The sequence below is a fragment of the Halichoerus grypus genome, chromosome 3 (assembly GCF_964656455.1).
Source record: "Halichoerus grypus chromosome 3, mHalGry1.hap1.1, whole genome shotgun sequence".
Taxonomy (NCBI): Eukaryota; Metazoa; Chordata; class Mammalia; order Carnivora; family Phocidae; genus Halichoerus; species Halichoerus grypus.
Genome location: NC_135714.1, coordinates 146,483,989 through 146,502,369, shown reverse-complemented (window position 1 = coordinate 146,502,369; position 18,381 = coordinate 146,483,989). Strand labels below are relative to the sequence as shown.

General features: G+C 41.3%; 1 long non-coding RNA gene across 14 annotated transcripts in view; it reads right to left on the bottom strand.

Moving 5' to 3' along the window:
• Nucleotides 1-18,381, bottom strand: part of LOC118531498 (uncharacterized) — a 187,994-nt gene that overhangs the window by 144,724 nt on the left and 24,889 nt on the right. For 9 of the 14 annotated variants that reach the window (XR_013446565.1, XR_013446566.1, XR_004915231.2 and 6 more), the window contains exon 2: nt 536-667. This is a non-coding gene — a long non-coding RNA (uncharacterized LOC118531498). Of the gene's footprint in view, nt 1-346; nt 365-535; nt 668-7,902; nt 8,021-12,397; nt 12,888-18,381 lie in introns of all 14 variants that reach the window. The other 5 variants (XR_004915237.2, XR_004915235.2, XR_004915233.2 and 2 more) reach the window with 4 other exon arrangements.

Genomic DNA, 18,381 nt, shown 5'->3' with positions numbered 1-18,381 from the left:
CTCTCTCTGTCAAATAAATAAATAAAATCTTTAAAAAAAAAAAAAATGAAATCTCATTTAAAAAAAAAAACTTTTTCACAACTGATGAATTCCTGAACTCTACATCTGAAACTAAGAATGCACTACATACTGGCTAATTGAATTTAAATAAAAAAAATATATATTTCTAAAAAAATACCACCATCTGAGCTTTCAGCAAGTAGTAATCACTAATCACAGGTATTAACAAACATAATAATGAAAAGTTTAAAATATTGCAAGAACGACCAAAACGTGACTAGAGACATGAAGTGAGCAAATGCTATTGGAAAAATGGTGCTGATAGACTTGCTTGATGCACGGTTACCTGCCATAAGCCTTCTATCTGTAAAAAAAAAAAAAAAAAACACATCATCTGCAAAGCACAGTAAAGCAAAGCACAATACAATGAGATAGGCCTTTATAAATGTACCCATCATAGTTAGTATTTTTTTTAACATCTGGATGAGATGTCACATCTTCCAACAGCTAAAGTTCTTGAGCAAAAAAATCTCACCTCCGAGCTCACATGAGCTGGCTCCAAGCCCAAGTCCTGATTTTTAAGACAAGCGGTGGGAGTTACGTAGGTGAGCCTGGGAAGCCGCAGCGCCTGGAGAAACACTGAGATGACCCTGACGATTCCACTACCCTAAGAGGAAAGAGGAAAGTATACATTAGATTTATAAAAGTAAAAGTAAGCCTTCCGCTTACTTTATTCAGGAGTTCCAAAAGTAATCAAAACTTCTTAGCCAGCACTATGTAAATTCTGCCTTGCATTTGTCTTTAAGTCACCAACACACAGTAGTTGACTTGAGACTGATGTATAATCCCCAGCTTTCAAGGAAGGGATTACCCCTAACCACAATCTATAGGAATCTGTTGCGTCCAGGAAAAACGGAGTGAGAGCAAAGTAGAGAAAGAGCACAGGAATGATGAGGCTGCCCCTGATTACCCAATGTTTATTTCCATCCAGCGAGATTACTTTCCCCTCAAACTGTAAAGCACTAGAAGACTTGCTGCTGGAGCCACTCAATTTTTCCAACCTCTTGGGAAAGCCGTTTGGCAGTGTAGATCAAGAAACATTAAAATGTTTATATCCTTTAACGCAAGATGTGAGCTCCTGTGGACCGGCTCACTTGGCATAAATGCTAACTTCCCTCTTGTGGCTTTGAGCACTGTGCACGTGAACTTCTGCATTTCCAGATGCCCTGGCAGCTACGGTTCCCGGTGTGAGTTAAGTTCTGCCACTCAGATGCCTGGATTCAGAGTGGAGTTAAGAGGGCAGCAAGGCAAGATGCAAGGCACCCACTCTGCTGGCATAGCTAAGGGCAACAGGATTTTATTGCAAGCAGCTTCTTGGTTTGGGGGGTTTCTGATTCTGACAGAAGTGAAATCCGGGGACTAGAAGTTGTTTCTGGAAGCCCCATTTACTTTTACACCCATTCCAACAATTTTGGAAACGACGGAATACATTAACAAAGACTTTTTGCTTAAACCAGCTAGAGGAGGTCCTGTTCTCTGTAACTGAATGCCAACCAGGCCAGGTGTCAGGGTCTCCAAGAGCACCTTCAGGCTTGATGCTTCCCTAAAAGGACCCAGAGGATGCAGAAGTTGTTGTATTCACAGTTGCCATTTATTGCAGCAAAAAAGATAGAGTAAAGTCTCCAAGGGAAAAGGTGCGTGGGACAAAGTCTGGAGGAAGGCAGGCATGAGCCTCTAAGAGTCCCTTCCTAGCGGAGTCACACCGGATATGCTTAACTCATTCCGCAATGACGTGTGACAAGTGCAAAGTGTGGTCAACGAGGGAAGCTCCCCTGAGCCTGGTTGCCCCGGGTTTTTATGGGGGGGGAGGTCAGTCACATAGACATACAGTGCCTGAATGATGGACCTCAGTAGAAGCTGCACACCCACAGGGGAAAATCAGGTGCTCGCTGTAAATCACATTGTTAGTATAAACTATCTAGAAAAACAGTTACCACGTGGCTCAAGACCCGACATGCAAAACACTTATCACTGAGAATATTCCAAGAGCTCAGTTCCCATGAGCCAGTCAGGGGCCAGTCACAAAAATGGCCCTTTCTTGGGAATGTGCCTTGTTTGAGTGACCCAGAGCTGCTGAGTTAACCCTTTCCCACCCACCAGGAACCCCACTTATGGACATTTATAGTAAACAATTACCCAAAATATGGAAGAAAGTAAAAAAAATATGAAGATAGTAATTGTAATTTAAAACGGCAAAAAGCCAGGGGTAGAGGGAGAGGTTTTGTGACTGAAGGTCTCAGGATAAGAAAACAGTTATGTCAGTTATGGTTCATCTGCTTAACTAAGTTTTAGGCAACCACTAAAACACGATTATGAAGCACTATCATTCATTTTATGAAGCATTATGGTAAAATGATTATATATAATACGGAATGAAAATTCAGGGTATGAAAGTGTCCATATCCTCTAATTACAACTATGTAAAAACTGAGAAGACATCTACCAAAAAAGCAACAACCGGGTAATTTTTTTCTTTATGTTCAAAATATTCTATAACACATGGCTCTTTACTTTTATAATCAAAAAAAATAATTAATTTTTAATACTTCAAGCAAACTAGTCACAGTTTTGTTTTGTTTTGTTTTTTTCAGTTGGATAAGCAGAGGTTCGTAAAGGCCATGGTAAAAAGATCCAGGGACAGCAGGAGGGAAATCAAGATGAAAGTCACATCCACACCACCACAGTCAATTTGGATCTGGTCAAAAAGTACATAGGTTTAATTTCCTAGGATTAGTTTATGGAGCTTCTGTGTGGAAACCATGGTGTCGCCAAGCATGGTCCACAATGAACGGAAGCGGCTGGAACACTGGGTCTTGGTGGTAATCAATATGGGTATTTCAAGTTGACCTAAAATGGAAGTTGTCACTTGGTATGGTTTCCTTTTGATTTAAATTTGAATATTTGTCAACTTTAGCAATTTCCTCTCCTCCATGTAAGAAAGTCTTCAATGCTTTCCATATAATACTTACACAGCACGGTATATCTTCACATTCCTTTTCAAATGCTAATTAAATCTCTAGTGGGTGGAAATTATTAACTTTATCAAAAGTAGGTTTAATTACATTTTTTGGAGAATCTAAAAGTCTTAATAAAAATCAAATATCAATGAAATTTTAACTGGTGATGTGTGTTTATTAAGGTTTTAAGTTACCCAAAATAAAAAATCACAACTCCTTTCTCCAGAACCCAATGGTAATTATGAGAATGCCATTTTAAAAAAAGGTGTCTTGATGAGCATGCCTTTACAGTTACCCTACTTTTATGCTTTAGGATTTAAAATTTCATTTATTCATTTTATTCATTTTATTCATTCAGTGAGCAAATATTTATTGAGTGTCTACTTATTCCAGGCATTCAACATACAGCAGTGAACAAAACACAGAGCCTACAATTAGGGCAAGAGTTGGTGAGGGAAGACAGACAACAAAGAAATTGAGTAATAAAGTATTTTACATAGTGGTAAGTGCTTACAGGGTGGAAGGATAGGTAATGATTGAGTGGGGGTGCTATTTTTAAAAGAGGGCTCAGTGAAGCTGGGACAGGTCACAGTTGAGCAGAAAGCAGACTGCAATGGGCCAGGCAGCTATCTATGAGAAGCACTCCTTGCAGGTGGAGCTGGGAGGGTCAACGGCTCTGAGAAGGGACAGCGTTTGATTTGTCTGAAGAACTACAAAGACCTCAGACAGGCTAAAGAGTAAACCAAGGTCCATTAGACTGCTCGGCTGCCATGACCAAGTACTGCAGACTGGTGGCTTAAGAGAAATTTATAGTCTCACAGTTCAATGTCCAAGATTGAGGTGTCAGCAGGGTTGGTTTCTTCTGAGGCTTCTCTCCTTGGCATACAGATGGTCACCCTCTCCCTGTGTCTTCACCTGGCCTTTTCTCTGTATGTGGCTGTGTCCTAATTTCTTCTTCTTCTAAGGACATCTGTCACACTGGTCATATTGGATCAGGGCCCATCTTATGACCTCATTTTAACATAATTCCCTTTATCTCCAAATACAGTCTCATTCTGAGGTACTGGGGGTTGGGACTTCAATATAAGAATTTTAGCAGGACACAATTCAGCCCCTAACAAGAGGTAAGTGGTAAAAGATAAAAAGTCAGAGACGGGGCGCCTGGGTGGCTCAGTTGGTTGGGCAGCCAACTCTTGATTTTGGCTCAGGTCACGAGGTCCCGGGATCGAGCCCTGCATCAGGCTCTGTGCTCAGCGGGGAGTCTGCTTGAGATTCTCTCTCCCTCACCCTCTGCCCCTCCCCCTGCTCACACTTTCTCTCTCTGTAAAATAAATAAATCTTAAAAAAAAAAAGTCAGAGGGATGGGAGAGTGAGGGGAGAAGATTAGGTAGGGCCTTGAGTTTGAATTATTCTGATGGAAATGGGAAGCCATTAGGGGGTTTTAATCAGGAAAACAGCATAAGCTGTGCTTGGTTTTCAAAAGGTCACTCTGACCCTAGCATGGAAAATGGATGGGAATGGAGCAAGGGTAGAAGCTGGGAGATCACTTAGTAGTCTGGAGACAAGACCTTCTCTTTTGCTTAGGACAGTCAAGAGAGAACTCCCTGACGACAGAGCATTAAAGAGAAGTAAATGAATAAAGGGAAATTCATGGAAATACCTGAGGAAAGAGAGAAGCAAAACAATTTTTCAATAGAAATTGAATGTAAAGAGGCTACTTAATGAATTTAAGGTGAAATAAGTATTAGAGTATTCCTACTGTCACATGATTTGAATATGTAACTCATTTATTAATCTTATTAGCCTGACTTGTCTAATTTGCATTTCTTTCCTATTCCTGCTTTCAGATTTTTTTATTCCCATTTTATTTCACTAATTTTGCAAGCTGTTTTGTATCTTCTTTTATTTGGAATTTATAACTGAAATTGAAAATTTAAGTACTAACTTGAAATATGGTCATAATTTCAGTAACACTTAGTGTTGAAATAGCTAGATTATCTGGATACTACAACCAAGGATTCATTAGAGTCATTGAAAAAGCAATCTAAATTAGAACCTAATGAAGCTCTTAATAATTTTATGTGTAAGGAAGAAACTATATAAAGAGAAAATAAAAACATTTCTCACTACACTTCAGACATATTGGAAACTGCTTTGAAAGTTCAGATCGTTTGAGGCTCTCCGTGCTTATGGCATTTCAACCATCTGCCACCTTCAACTCGCAGACCTGCCACAGGGTCTTCTTTTCCAAGACTCCTTGAACCCCATCTCGGGAAGGAAGCAGCAAAATAAAAGGGGTCCTAGAATTCCCTAAACACCTAAACTTCCACCCTTCCAGCAACATAATACATGGAAAATTTTGAGAGAGGAAGAAGGAAGGAGGGATGGGAAGAAGACAGGGTGGACCTGCATATATTTTGACCTAGCAATTTTAGTTCTAAGAATTTACCATAAGGAAGTATTTTAAAGATCTCATCACCACATCTACTCATGAAAGAATGAAACAGCCTAGAGGTCTAGTCATAACAACCTTCCTTCTAGTGCCCCTACTTGGCCCTACTTCCTTCACTTGCCTAATTCCTACTCATCCTATAGGCTCAGCTTAAATTCCACTTTCTGAGAGAACACTGCCCTGACCCCCAAGGTGAGATTAGGGCATTCTGCTAGTGACTCATATAGCACCCTATCTCTCTGATTCTGTAGCACTCACCACAATAGTAAGTAATATTTGTGCAGTGCTTAGTTAATATCTGCCTGTCCTCTTCTCTTCCCAGACCACAATCTCTGTGAGGACAGAAACTATGCCCATTTTCTTCACAGCTATATCCTCAGAGTGTATCACTGTGGGGCAGATAGCATACTCTCAATAAATATGTGTTGGCACTAGATCCACTTTAAATGGATAAATTTTATGGTATGTGAATTACATCTCAATAAAGCTTTTTTAAAAAGATGTTACCATTAACACATTAATTAAGGGGTGCCTGCGTGGCTCCAGTCGGTTAAGCATCCAACTCTTGATTTCAGCTCAGGTCATAATCTCAGGGTCATGAGATCAACTCTGGCATGGGTGTCCAGCTCTGTGCTCAGCAGGGAGTCTGCTGGAGATTCTCTCTCCCTCTCCCTCTGCTCCTCCCCCCTGCATTCTCACTCTCTCTAAAATAAATAAATAAATATTTTTTAAAAAACATAAATTAGGGGCGCCTGGGTGGCTCAGTCGTTGGGCGTCTGCTTCGGCTCAGGTCATGATCCCAGGGTCCTGGGATCGAGCCCCACATCGGGCCCCCTGCTCGGCGGGAAGCCTGCTTCTCCCTCTCCCACTCCCCCTGCTTGTGTTCCCTCTGTCACTGTCTCTCTCTCTGTGTCAAATAAATAAATAAAATCTTTAAGAAAAAAAAAACATAAATTAATTAAACAAACTAATGAAAATTGCCAGACAGTGGCATACAATGTAGATAAAAAAAAGTGTTTGAGCTGTATATCTATTGACATAGAAAAATCTTCAAGAAATATTATGCAAAAAGTTTTATAGAACAGTTTATACAACATGATCTCGCTGTTTTTGCTTGACAAAAGGATATACCCATATATGTAACTAATATATATATATATAAATATATATATAAAACCAATATTTATATGTGCCCATATTTCTAGGCACAGTTCTAAGGGTTTGTGATACCAGTGAATAAAGATCCCCATTATTGTGGAGCTTACATTCCAGCATGGGAGATTGGCCATAAGTAATAAACATAATAAATAAGGACATTTTACAGTATGTTAGAAGGTAAAAAGGGCCATGGGCAGGGGGGTGCAGGGGGTTGGTAGATGAGGATTTAAGAGTGCTGGGGAGAGGCATGCTGCAGTTGTTGTTTTTTTAAGATTTATTTATTCGAGAGAGAGAATGCAAGCGGTGGGGAGGGACAGAGGGAGAGTGAGAATCCCAAGCAGACTCTTCGGTGAGCGTGAAGCCAATGTGGGGCTCCTCCTGTGAGATCATCACCCCAGCCAAAACCAAGAGTTGACGCTCAACCGACTGAGACACCTAGGGCGCCCCCATGCTGCAGTTTTAAATAGGGAGCTTAGCCTAATCCTTGGAGAAGGATTATCTGGATACTACAACCAGAGAATTAGCCAAGCGGGTATCTGACAGAGCAGCAAGCCCCCGAAGCATGTTGTAGCCTTTCCTGTCAAGGAACAGTGAGGAGACCAGTGTGGATGCAGCAAAGCAAACAAGAGGGAGTACATTAGGAGAGGAGGGTGTGGTAGCCATAGTCCCTGTTGCCATTGTGGGAACTTCAGCTTTCACTCCATGAGGGATGGGGGCCATTGCAGGAATGTGACCAAAGAGAGAGATGATCTCCTGTTTGAGAGGATGGCTTTGGCTGCTGAACTGGGGGGGGGGGGGGGGGGGAGTAGAGAGGCTGTTTAAAGGTTAGTGCAGTAATCCAGGCAAGAGAGGACGGTGGTTAAGACCCAAGAACGAGCAGAATAGGCGGCTAGGAGAAGTTAGTGCCCAGATTTCCAAAGACGGAGCCAACAGGATTTCCTAATGGACTGAATGTGAGGTGTGAAGAGAGGAATCAAAAACCAAAGTGTGGGGTCTAAGCAACTGGGAGATGGAGTTGACAATAACAAAAATGAAAGCAGAGGATGAAGGCTGGTTTGAAAAGAAAGAATTGGAATTTAGCTTTGGATGTGTTATTTTTGAGCCGTTTACCAAACATTTGTGCTAGATTATTTTCAAATTATCATCACTGGCACCCTATGCTGAAGTATCTGCCCAGAAGCCAGGACTACACTTCCCAGAATCCCCTTCTCCATCAGTTAGCCAATGAGAGATGTTTCAAGTGGCTTCTGTTTGAGCTTTCTGAAAAATGCTCACCTGGGGATAGGTGCTTGTTATTCACAGTAGCTTCAGGACTTTACTGACTGTTGCCTGAAGGAGCTGGTGGGAGGATCCTGAAATCTGTGATAGCTTCCAGACTTGTGCTTGCTGCAGGCTGAAACACAAGTGACAATTTTTTGTCCTTTCTTCTAACCAATGGCCTTCTAACCATCATTTAAACTTCCAATTCATAATCAGCATGCATAGTCTTCTGTTTTCCTGACAGATAAAACATGCAAATGGAGATGGGCAGTGGGCAGTTGGAAATGTCAGTCTGGAATTTGGTGGGGAAGTTGGGGCTGGAGATGAGATTTGGGGGTCATCAGCAAATGACAGCATTTAAACCTTGAGCTTGAATGATGACCAAATGAAGAGAGAGAAAAGTTCAAGAACCAAGCCTGAAGCAAAGCAACCTGGACAGGCTGCAGGAAAAAAGAGGCCATGTCGGCTGAGGAGGAACCAATGAAGCAGAAACATCCAGGCCAGCCTCACACCCCGGAAGCCAGAAGACAAAGAGCAGCAAGGAGGAGAGAATGGGCCACCCGTGCCAAGTGCTGCTGAGGGGTCGGTTTTTAGCTGACGGCTGAGAACTGACCCACTGGATCACATAAAGTGGAGGTCACCGGTGACCTGGACAAAAGCAGTTCTGTGAAGTGGAAGGGTTTTTTTTTAAGCCTGACTGGAGTGGGTTTTAGAAAGAATGACAGGGAAAGAACTGCACACAGCTATGTTCGTTGTAAAAAGCCTGGTGACTTACATGAAGAGGTGGACAAGCAATATCTCTGGGTCATGTAATTACAGGTGAGGTTTTGTCCCTTATATCTTTTTATTGATTAGCTGAAATGAACATGCACTCCTTCTCTAATAAATAAAAATAAAATTACTATCAACATCTCATCTCTCTCTGTTTCAACTACCAACCTGCCGTGGCCTGGGGCTGACTCTGAGTTCCAAGGGGCTCAGGTCTAAGAAAAACAAACGGTAGACACATACAAGTTCTTGGGTGTCAGTCTCAGTTCCCAGACATTGCTCCACCTTCTCTTCACCCCAACACCACCAAATGATGCACATGCTGTCTGTTGTTCCCAAACTCCAATTACTGAGCATTTTCAAATTAAATAGTACCTTGACAACTTCAAAATTCTTTTCAATAATTAAAATAAATGTTTATGGAACACTTCCCATGTAGTAGGAACTTGCTAAACACTGCATTTAAAAAGATGAACGTGATTGCCAAGGGCTTAATTTATACTGTGAGCACTGTTCATGCAGGAGAGCCAAAGATCCGTCTAGCAGATACACCTGTCAGCTCTACTGAGGAGAGAAGGGAAAGATGAGAAATGTCAGGCACTTGAAGCCTGTAAGACCTAAAAAGGTAAAAAAAGAATCCTTGGGAAATCCAAATGTGACATTTTATAAAGAGTGTTAACCTGTTATTGGAATTAAAACGCCGAGAGATTTTTGTGAACTGCTTCTGATCTTCTGTACCCAGAAGCACTTAATTAACATTTATTGAACTAATTACCTCACTTGCTCTCCTTTACTGAAGTAGTCATAATGATTATCCCCTCTTTCTAGCAAATACAAAGTTAGGTTTAATGAGTGCAGACTAATTAACATACAAGTAAAGCTAGAGAATCTTCAAATGTTTGGAGGGCCCACGGGGGCATTTCTCTCCAGCCTCCAGATGATTTCTGTCATGGTAATGGTGATGGGCTCAATTTCTAGTCCCTGGGGTTGCAAAGTCCATCTGCCAAAGAAGGGGGTCTTCAAAGTACAACAGGGAAGAAAACAAGGATAAAAAAATGGATATGACAATATAGCTGAGGTGAAAAGTCATAGTGTTAAATCTTGGTGAATCTCCTAACTACTGATAATAGACATACAGTAAAATCTTATCAGGTTAATGAATAATAATGATGAAGCTAAGTGCTTTACACTAATTTAATGCTTTCACCTAATTTAATGCTCAAAACAACTGGAAGAAGAATTATTAGCCCTATTTTACAAATGAGGAAACCGAGTTTCTGGATGGCCTGAGTGATGAATGACCCCAAGGCTGGCTCAGGGCCAGCCAGATGAATGGGGGCAGCTGCAGGCTGGGGCCCACAAGGCGACACAGAAGCATTACCAGTATGTTTGCGCAAGAGTGATCAGAAAAAGAAGAGGCAGAGGAGTGCAATTCTGCAGGAGGTTTATCAGCATTTAGGGACCTCTCACCTATAGCTAGATTCTTGGCACACAATGGCTCAAGAGAAAGAAGCCAGAATCAAACTCAGATTATGTCAAAGACTCAGAAATAGACTGCTGTAGATTTATTATCAATGGTCATCAAGAGGGAAGAATCAACATGAAAGCCTCGTGGGGATGACAACTGTCAGAATGTACAGGCTTCAATAATTTGTGACAACCTAGGAAATCTCAAAAGTTGGTATGCAGAATTGCTTCATATTGTATTACATTACTATGTTGTAATGAAAAATGCCAAATTTATTTAAAATGTAAAATGAAGTGACAAATCCTGACCAGCAGGTGGCAGGCTTACCTCATGATGATGTCTTAAAAACCTCGCGGAAGGATTACAGTAAACTTTAGAATCTAGGTAATATCATTACAAAAATTCAAATATATCTCATACTTAGCAGGAATTAGGAATACAACATGATTTAATCATACTATGTCCTGTAACTTCATGGCTAATGTTGACTAAATGTGTTCATTCAATTAACTGCAAGAACATAAGATAATACATGTAGGTATTAAGTGAATTCATCATCAAGACATTTCCACACACTAGACACAAAGTACAATGTCTAGACCATTCTAAATTATAGTGGAGGAAATGATATATTTAATTATTGATTTCCCACTAAGATATTTAATATATTCTGTCTTCCTATGTGAGGCTTGTACAATTTTATATTGCATACTCCTGTTTCACTTAATTTTTTAAAAAATGTTTAAAGTTTTCATTTATTCTACATTTAAAAGTATATTTCACATACTATTCAAAATTAAAATGGCAAACCCCATCAGATAGCCATGGTAAATTTATGTTTACTCTTAAAATATATGTTGAGTCTAGCAGAGTAAGATAACACATTTTGCTTTATTGAAAAGAATATTTCTTTCTTTACCTTATTTACATTACGACAACTTCTGGCTTCACTAACTAATGTAATAAGTTAATAAGCATGCCTTCCCCCAGAAGTCTGTTGGGCACTAAGAAGGAAAAGAGAAGGTTCCTGCCTTCGAGGAGCATATAACCATATTACAGAGACAAGACCAATGGAATCTTATGTTTCTGGGAACCTTCTAAAATTCCAAAATATATGATTGCATATACATTCCCTTCAAAAGGCTTACATTATCAAAGTGCAACACGGCAGCTGGTTTGACTTTTGAGTAAGGAATGGTCAGCTAGGCACTCCTTAACTGAGTTACTCATTAGCACCTCACACCACAGCCCGACCCTCACACATTCACGCAGCCACTCTTCAAAATTCAGGTGATTACAATTTGTATCTCAGAAAAGCTTCACAGGCCTAGGTATCCGAGTCCTCTTTACTTACAGAACCAGAAAATGTTCAATCTACAAATGCCAGGCGTCTAACAAATGCATGGCATGATAAAAACATAAGGGGGTGCATACATTTCAAATGTCGGCTAAGAAAAGTCAGGAGACAGAATGGACCAAGTCACGGAAGGCTGGGGGTGCAGGTGACAAGTGCAGAGCTGGACAAGTGCGGGTGAGAATAGCTAAGGAAAATCTCCTGACAGCAATAAAGGTGAGCTGGAGCTGGGATGATGGCAGAGATTCAGAGAAAGAAGGGCCCTTTGGGTTGGGAGAGAGATATGAGAAAATATAAAAGAGCTTTAATTATTATAGAACATTTGGGAGACACTTCACCTAATTTAATTTTTAAAATCATGTGCTCTTTACTGCCCACTAATCTTCTACGAAGGTTGTATCTAATAATTAATCTTCGAGGATCCTACTGTGCTAACCCTCCATAAGCTAATTTTCTTCATGCCAACTGCACTGTTAGTGGGCCAAACTGTGTCCCCCCCCAAATTCATATGTTGAAGTCCTAAGTTCGGCTACCTCAGAATGTGACCTTATTTGGAAACTGGGTGGTTGCAGATGCAGTTACTTAAGATGAGGTCACAATGGAGTAGCGTGGTCACAATATGACTGGGGTGCTTATCAAAAGGGGACATTTGGACAGACACACACCCAGGGAGAACGCCATGTGAAGACTGGAGTGAGGCTGCCACAAGCCGGTAAACTACCAGAAGCCAGGACAGAGGGGCCTGGAACAGATCCCTCCCTAAGGCTTTCCGAGGGAGCACGGCTTGCTGACACCTTGATCTCAGACCTCTCGCCTCCAGAACTATGACACTAGTTTCTGTCTGAGCCACTCAATTTGTGGTACTTTATTACAGCTACCCTAGAGCAAACTAACCACACACATCAACCAGAATTCACTACCTTGACTCAGTGTTGTTCAGGTACAAACGGATGCAGTGAAATCCAGTAGGAGTATCCAGATGTAGCCGTCTACTGGAATGTCAGAGCAGGGGACAGACTGTTGCAAGCAGAGGCTGTACACATGCAAAGACTCTGGGTCAATCTTCTTTTGCCAACTTGAAATCAAGTGTGGCTGCTGGTGGAGGCCCGTGAAACAGCAAAAGGGGCCGGATGAGGCTCCTCTCTGGGTTCCCATCATGGGGAGGGCGGGCCGTGCCCCTGCTCTATCAACCATCTGCTTGTTTGCCACATCAGCCGGATGCGAGGTATTCACACTGCGCTCCTTGACTCTTCTTGTTCTTGCTCTCATGGCTTATAGGTTGGCAGACAGACTGCATGGCAGAACTGGGCTTTCAGCTCCACTGCCAACCCGAAAAATGATCCAGAATGCTCCTGACCCTGATCCACACATCTACGACTCTCCACCTTTGGTGGCCGTACTGTGCTGATTCTGAAAAACAGAACAAAACAAAACAAAACAAAACAAAACAAAACAAAAAACCGTCCGTATCTCTCTGCTTATTTGGTGACTTATTTATTAACTGACATCCCCATTTCTGAAAAGGACTTGAGGTGACTTAAAACAAAAACACCTGGCCAACATGTACATTGAAACTCTATGATCTGAAATGGACAGGGTAGCTACCCATTCCATAAAGTCTATTTTTATGGAATTGTCAGGTCTTCCCAGATACCTAGTGGAAACATATGCCCATCTGTGCTATTAGAATGGTGTGTGCTTTCAAACTCTGAAATAAGTTTTATCAGCTATCATGTTGCCTTTTACACATAGCAGATAACCAAAAGTAAATTGATCAGTGGGAATGGTAGAGAGAAGGGGGGGAAATGTTCCCATTTCTCATTCTTATTATCTGCTGATTACATTTCCCTAAAACAGACTCAGTAACACAATAAACTCCTCATGCAGGAAAATTCACTTGGTGGAAAATGTTTTGTGTGTATTTCTAACTTGTTATTATATATACTCTAAAGGTGACAGAACTTCTAAAAGAGACAGAAAAAACTCTAAGAGCCAAATATATAACAGAAGAACAAAGAGAGGCTAAAAATAGGAGAAATAAAAATGAATTGAGTGAATCATTTTTTCTATGAAATAAGCATTCAAGCACTACAACTCCTTACAAATTTTTTGACACAGAGAACTGCAATTCCAGAAAAGAGGCAGGGGTGGGGGATGACTGACAACATTTAAAATTTGTAACAAATTGATTTTTTAGAAAATTTTTAAAGAAAACAAACAGAATCCAAGAATTTCAGTGAGAGCAAATGATCATAGACCTTTTCTGTAAGAGATGTTTTGAATTATCTTTTTTTTTTTTTTTTTTTTTTTAAAGATTTTATTTATTTATTTGACAGAGAGAGAGACAGCGAGAGAGGGAACACAAGCAGGGGGAGTGGGAAAGGGAGAAGCAGGCTTCCTGCCGAGCTGGGAGCCCGATGCGGGGCTCGATCCCGGGACTCCAGGATCATGACCTGAGCCGAAGGCAGTCGCTTAACCAACTGAGCCACCCAGGCGCCCCGAGATGTTTTGAATTATCTTAAAGAGTCTCAAAATAAACAAACAAAAAACCAGAACCATTTCTTCGAAAAACGAACATATGGTACAGTTGAATTCAAAACCCAATCCCATGCAAACCACATTCAAACTGCGTGGCAACACAGCCACCCTCTCCCAAAAGATTAATCATTTAATTGCATCCTTACAAAAAATAAAACTTCTCAGGCCCTCATGCTAGCAGCACATTGCATTAGCGTGACACTAATGTTGGCCGCCTCTGAAATTGTCACTCATTTGCCCTGCTGTAAGCTGATTCTTCCATATAAGGAGACATGAGTCAGCATAAGACTATTACACTGAAGGATGACACAATGTTCTAGACAAACGTTTTCTGGAAATACATGGTCTTAGTCAGCTCTGGTTACTATAACAAAATACAATAGGCTAGGCAATTTAAACAACAGACATTTATTGCTCACAATCTGGCAGCTAGAAGTCTGAGACCAGGGTGCCAACACGGTCAGGTTCTGGTAAGAGTTTCTTCCTGGCTGCAGAAGACTGCCTTCTGGCTGTGTCCTCCCATGGCAAGGAGAAAGATCTTCTTGAGTCTCTTCTTGTAAAAGCGCTAATCCCAGCAGGACCCTACCCTTAGGACCTAACTACTTTCTAACCCCACTCCTAACACCATCACGTTGGGGGTTAGGGTTTCAACATATGAATCTGGGGAGGACGTAACTCAGTCCATAGCACACACACAGGATCTATCCAGTTCTGCTCCTCTTTTGAGGTCCTCTCTCACGTAAATTACTCATCTGCGCATAGCACCCAAACCCAGCAGAACTCACCCCAGTGGGTTTTGAGCCTGTACTTTGGGCTAAGACAGTAGGGCACCTGCCACCTCAATAGCAACGGGATGCTGTGCACGTTTGTGTATAGAGCTTCTCAGCCACAGGTAAACACCATAGGCAGTCAGCACTTTCTCACACCAGATCGCAAGCACTCCAAGGAAGGATCAGTACACACATTTTGTAAATGAGGTGGAACTCGCGTGGTAGGTAGGCTACATGGCTGGGAGGAAAGTAGCATTCATGGCAGGCTGGCCAGAGAGGCAGGATATAGAAGACTCTTATTTCCAAGCAACTCCGTCTCTGGAGGTCCAGCTACTCTGCCCCCATCGAACACCAGGCCTGTTGGAAAGGGCCTCATTACATTCCACTTTGGGCTGGAAATGTTAAGTGTAATTAAATGAGAAGAGCACAAAGATTCATGGAGCTCATGAACTCCATGCTCTCCATCATTCAGCTTTTATCAACAATATGCCTAGTATCAGTGCTCTTGTGACCATCATAAAACACTGGACAGACTCCTCCAAAATCCAGAACAAGGTGAAATCAAATTCCAAACATAAATGATATCTTGGTTTTCCTGGCACGCTGTAGTATGTTGCAATCTGAGACCAGTAATCAACCAATTAGGCCTTCATCAAACAGTCCAAACTGGATCAAAACCTCTCTGTGCCACCCCACTCCAATGTGGCCACAGCAACTCTCAAGTAACTTGACTGAATCAAAGAACTGCCACGGACTCCCAGTGTCCCTTCACATAACAAAACCCCTACTTATAGGGCAAAGGGCAGTGGAGTCTCTGACTTCAGCATCCGATCCCTATAAGATACAGAATATATGAATCCTTATTATATTTAATCCTCATAGTATCATGCATTCCTTAGGTATTACAGTTATAGAGATATAATATTAAGCCAGAATGGAGCCAACCCTGTGGGCAAGCAGGAACCTTTGCAAGTCTCCCCGTAGGCTCCATTCACCTGGGAATTTGATAGGTATCTTCAAAACAGATGGATCTGATGCCCAGATATTTACATAGAGAATTTCCTTTCATCCCTCCCTTTGGAAATAGGTTATATACTCAAACAGGTACGTTAAATTTTATGGTTAATGGAAGGGATTTTCTTTTTTCTTATTTAAATTCAATTAGCCACATAGAGTACATCATTAGTTTCAGATGTAGTGTTCAATAATTTATCAGGTGCATATAATACCCAGTGCTCATCACATCACGTGCTGGAAGGCATTTTCTAGATTAAGTCTTACTATATACTAATTTTAGAACCCAATTCTACAAGAGAAGCCACCTCCCCAAGTAGCAACTTGCTTCTAACTAAATAATCATTCTTTTTTTTTCTTAAGGCAAGCAACCATTCAAAATGAAGTCATTGCCTATTCTCCATATATCTCCTTTCCTAATATAGACTAGTTTATTTGAAAACTGAATAAGTCACTTAGCTCATATTTTATTCAACAGATATTTAGCAAACACCCACTATGTGCAGGATAATACCCTGGATGCAGAGGCTGTAAGAACATGAGCCGTGGCCTCTATCCTCCAGAGTTTTAACTAGTTTGGATGGATAAGAAATGCCTGTTAAATGTAGCTTGCACAATAAAACAGTTTTAATGTTGTACCAGATAAAAACAAAATCACTTCATTTGACGTTTAGGAAAATTCTTTAGACTGATTAAAAATGTAAAATTCATTATATTTTTATTGTTGCTGATATTTATTCTTGCTGTAGGCCTGTCACTGAAAATTCATTCATCATGCTTAATGGTTTTATTAATCTTCCACTATAAATAACTCATGGGATAAGAGTCACTCTCCAATTTGTTTGATAGCTAACCGAAAAAAAGGCACCCTAGTTCCTTTGTAAATGAACTGTCACTATAAATTATGCAATGTTCCCAAATTGAAGACAAATCTGGCATATTTATTTTGTAATAAATTAAAAATGTATGCATTAGACTTGATTTTCCCTCTTACTACAATATTAGTTTCACTAATCCAAAATATTACATCTAATTCATTCTCAAACTCATGAATTATATGGCTAATTTATTGTGATGACATTAAGAGCCAATCATACTGAAACTCATAAAACATGACTCAATTTACCATGCCCTCCCAGGTATGCTGGTGGGCCACATCACCTTAATGTTTAGGACGACACAGCTTGACAGTTAATGCAACAAATAAAAAATAATCTCACTCTAAACTTATCAATATGCATTTACAGATATTAAAGATAATTATTCCATTAAAAAGTCGCTTCCAGTTGATAAAGAGTACGAAGTGAAGACATACAGACCCCCTTCCTAAATTCCCGTTTCCTATCACTCCATGGCCCCACCTCTAGACCTTCTAAGGAACTCACAGCTCTAACCACCACTCCAGATGGAGGTGTGGCTCCGAGGGTCCTACTGGTGTTTGAGGAGCTCTGAGGAAATCCCCAGTGATCCATAGGATGCCAGATACCTTTACTAGGACTGCGTCAGGGGTAACAGTGCCTCAGCACTAAAAACCAGCAGGTCATCAGCCTATACGCTTGGTGAAGCAGAGATAATAAGAGCACAGGGGGAGAGTCATTTCAGCCCCAACACCAGGCTTCCAGCTGGTGCCACCATAAGGAATTGGGAGATTGGGGCGGGGGGGTGGGTAGCTAAGGGAAGTGGCAAAAGACTACTAACTATATTCTTTCATCACCCTCAACCCCGATGACAGAAGACAGGGGCCAAGAAAGAGCTGGAACATGAAGCAGGACACAACACTCCTGACCCAGGGTAACCCTGAGCACCCAGAAGACCCCCAGCACCCTGTGTTTGGACATGAGCCTCCTGGCCCCTAAGCACTGCCTGACAAGAGGGCCACTTAGACTGTGACCTTCTCCTACAGCAAGTGAGCCCCTGGTGGAGCCGGGGGCAGGCAGGGCTCTGGGGGAAGCTGGGGAGGTTGAGCAAGGGAAACCCAAGAAGGGATCTAGTAATGCAGCAGGCTCTCTGAAACTGCCAATACTACTTTCTCAGTGTGGTTTCTTAAAAACCCAAATGCCTTTGTAAGTAGATCTCACAAACTGAAAAAGGTGTGTTTTGGTACCACATGCTGGCATCAAAGAGCCAGTGATCCTTGAATTGTGTAACTTCCATGTTCCTGATTTGCCTTTGAGACCACATTTTTAATATTTTAGGTTAGACAACAACTACTATTTACAAGAAGCCTATGCCTGAGCCCGAATCGTACAAGAAATAAATCAATCCAACCACTGAAGCATGTGGTCTTTGGGAACTGTCCTGGAAGTCAGGCGAACAGGAATGGGATCTGGAGGGCTACAGCCGGGCTTGCATCTGAGAAGTCTCTCAGATTCTTCCCATAATGGCTTTGGTTCCTCATTTCCCCATTAGTCTCCTCATGAGTCTTCCCATAATATTATGAAAGGGAGGCAAGTAACACTCTCAAGAAAAATAGTGTGAGGGTAAATACGGGCAAAGATAAAAGACAGACAGAAATCCAGATTAAGACCTTTAAAAGAAAACCACCCTAGTTCCAAAAAGAGTACACAGTGACTTCAAAATGC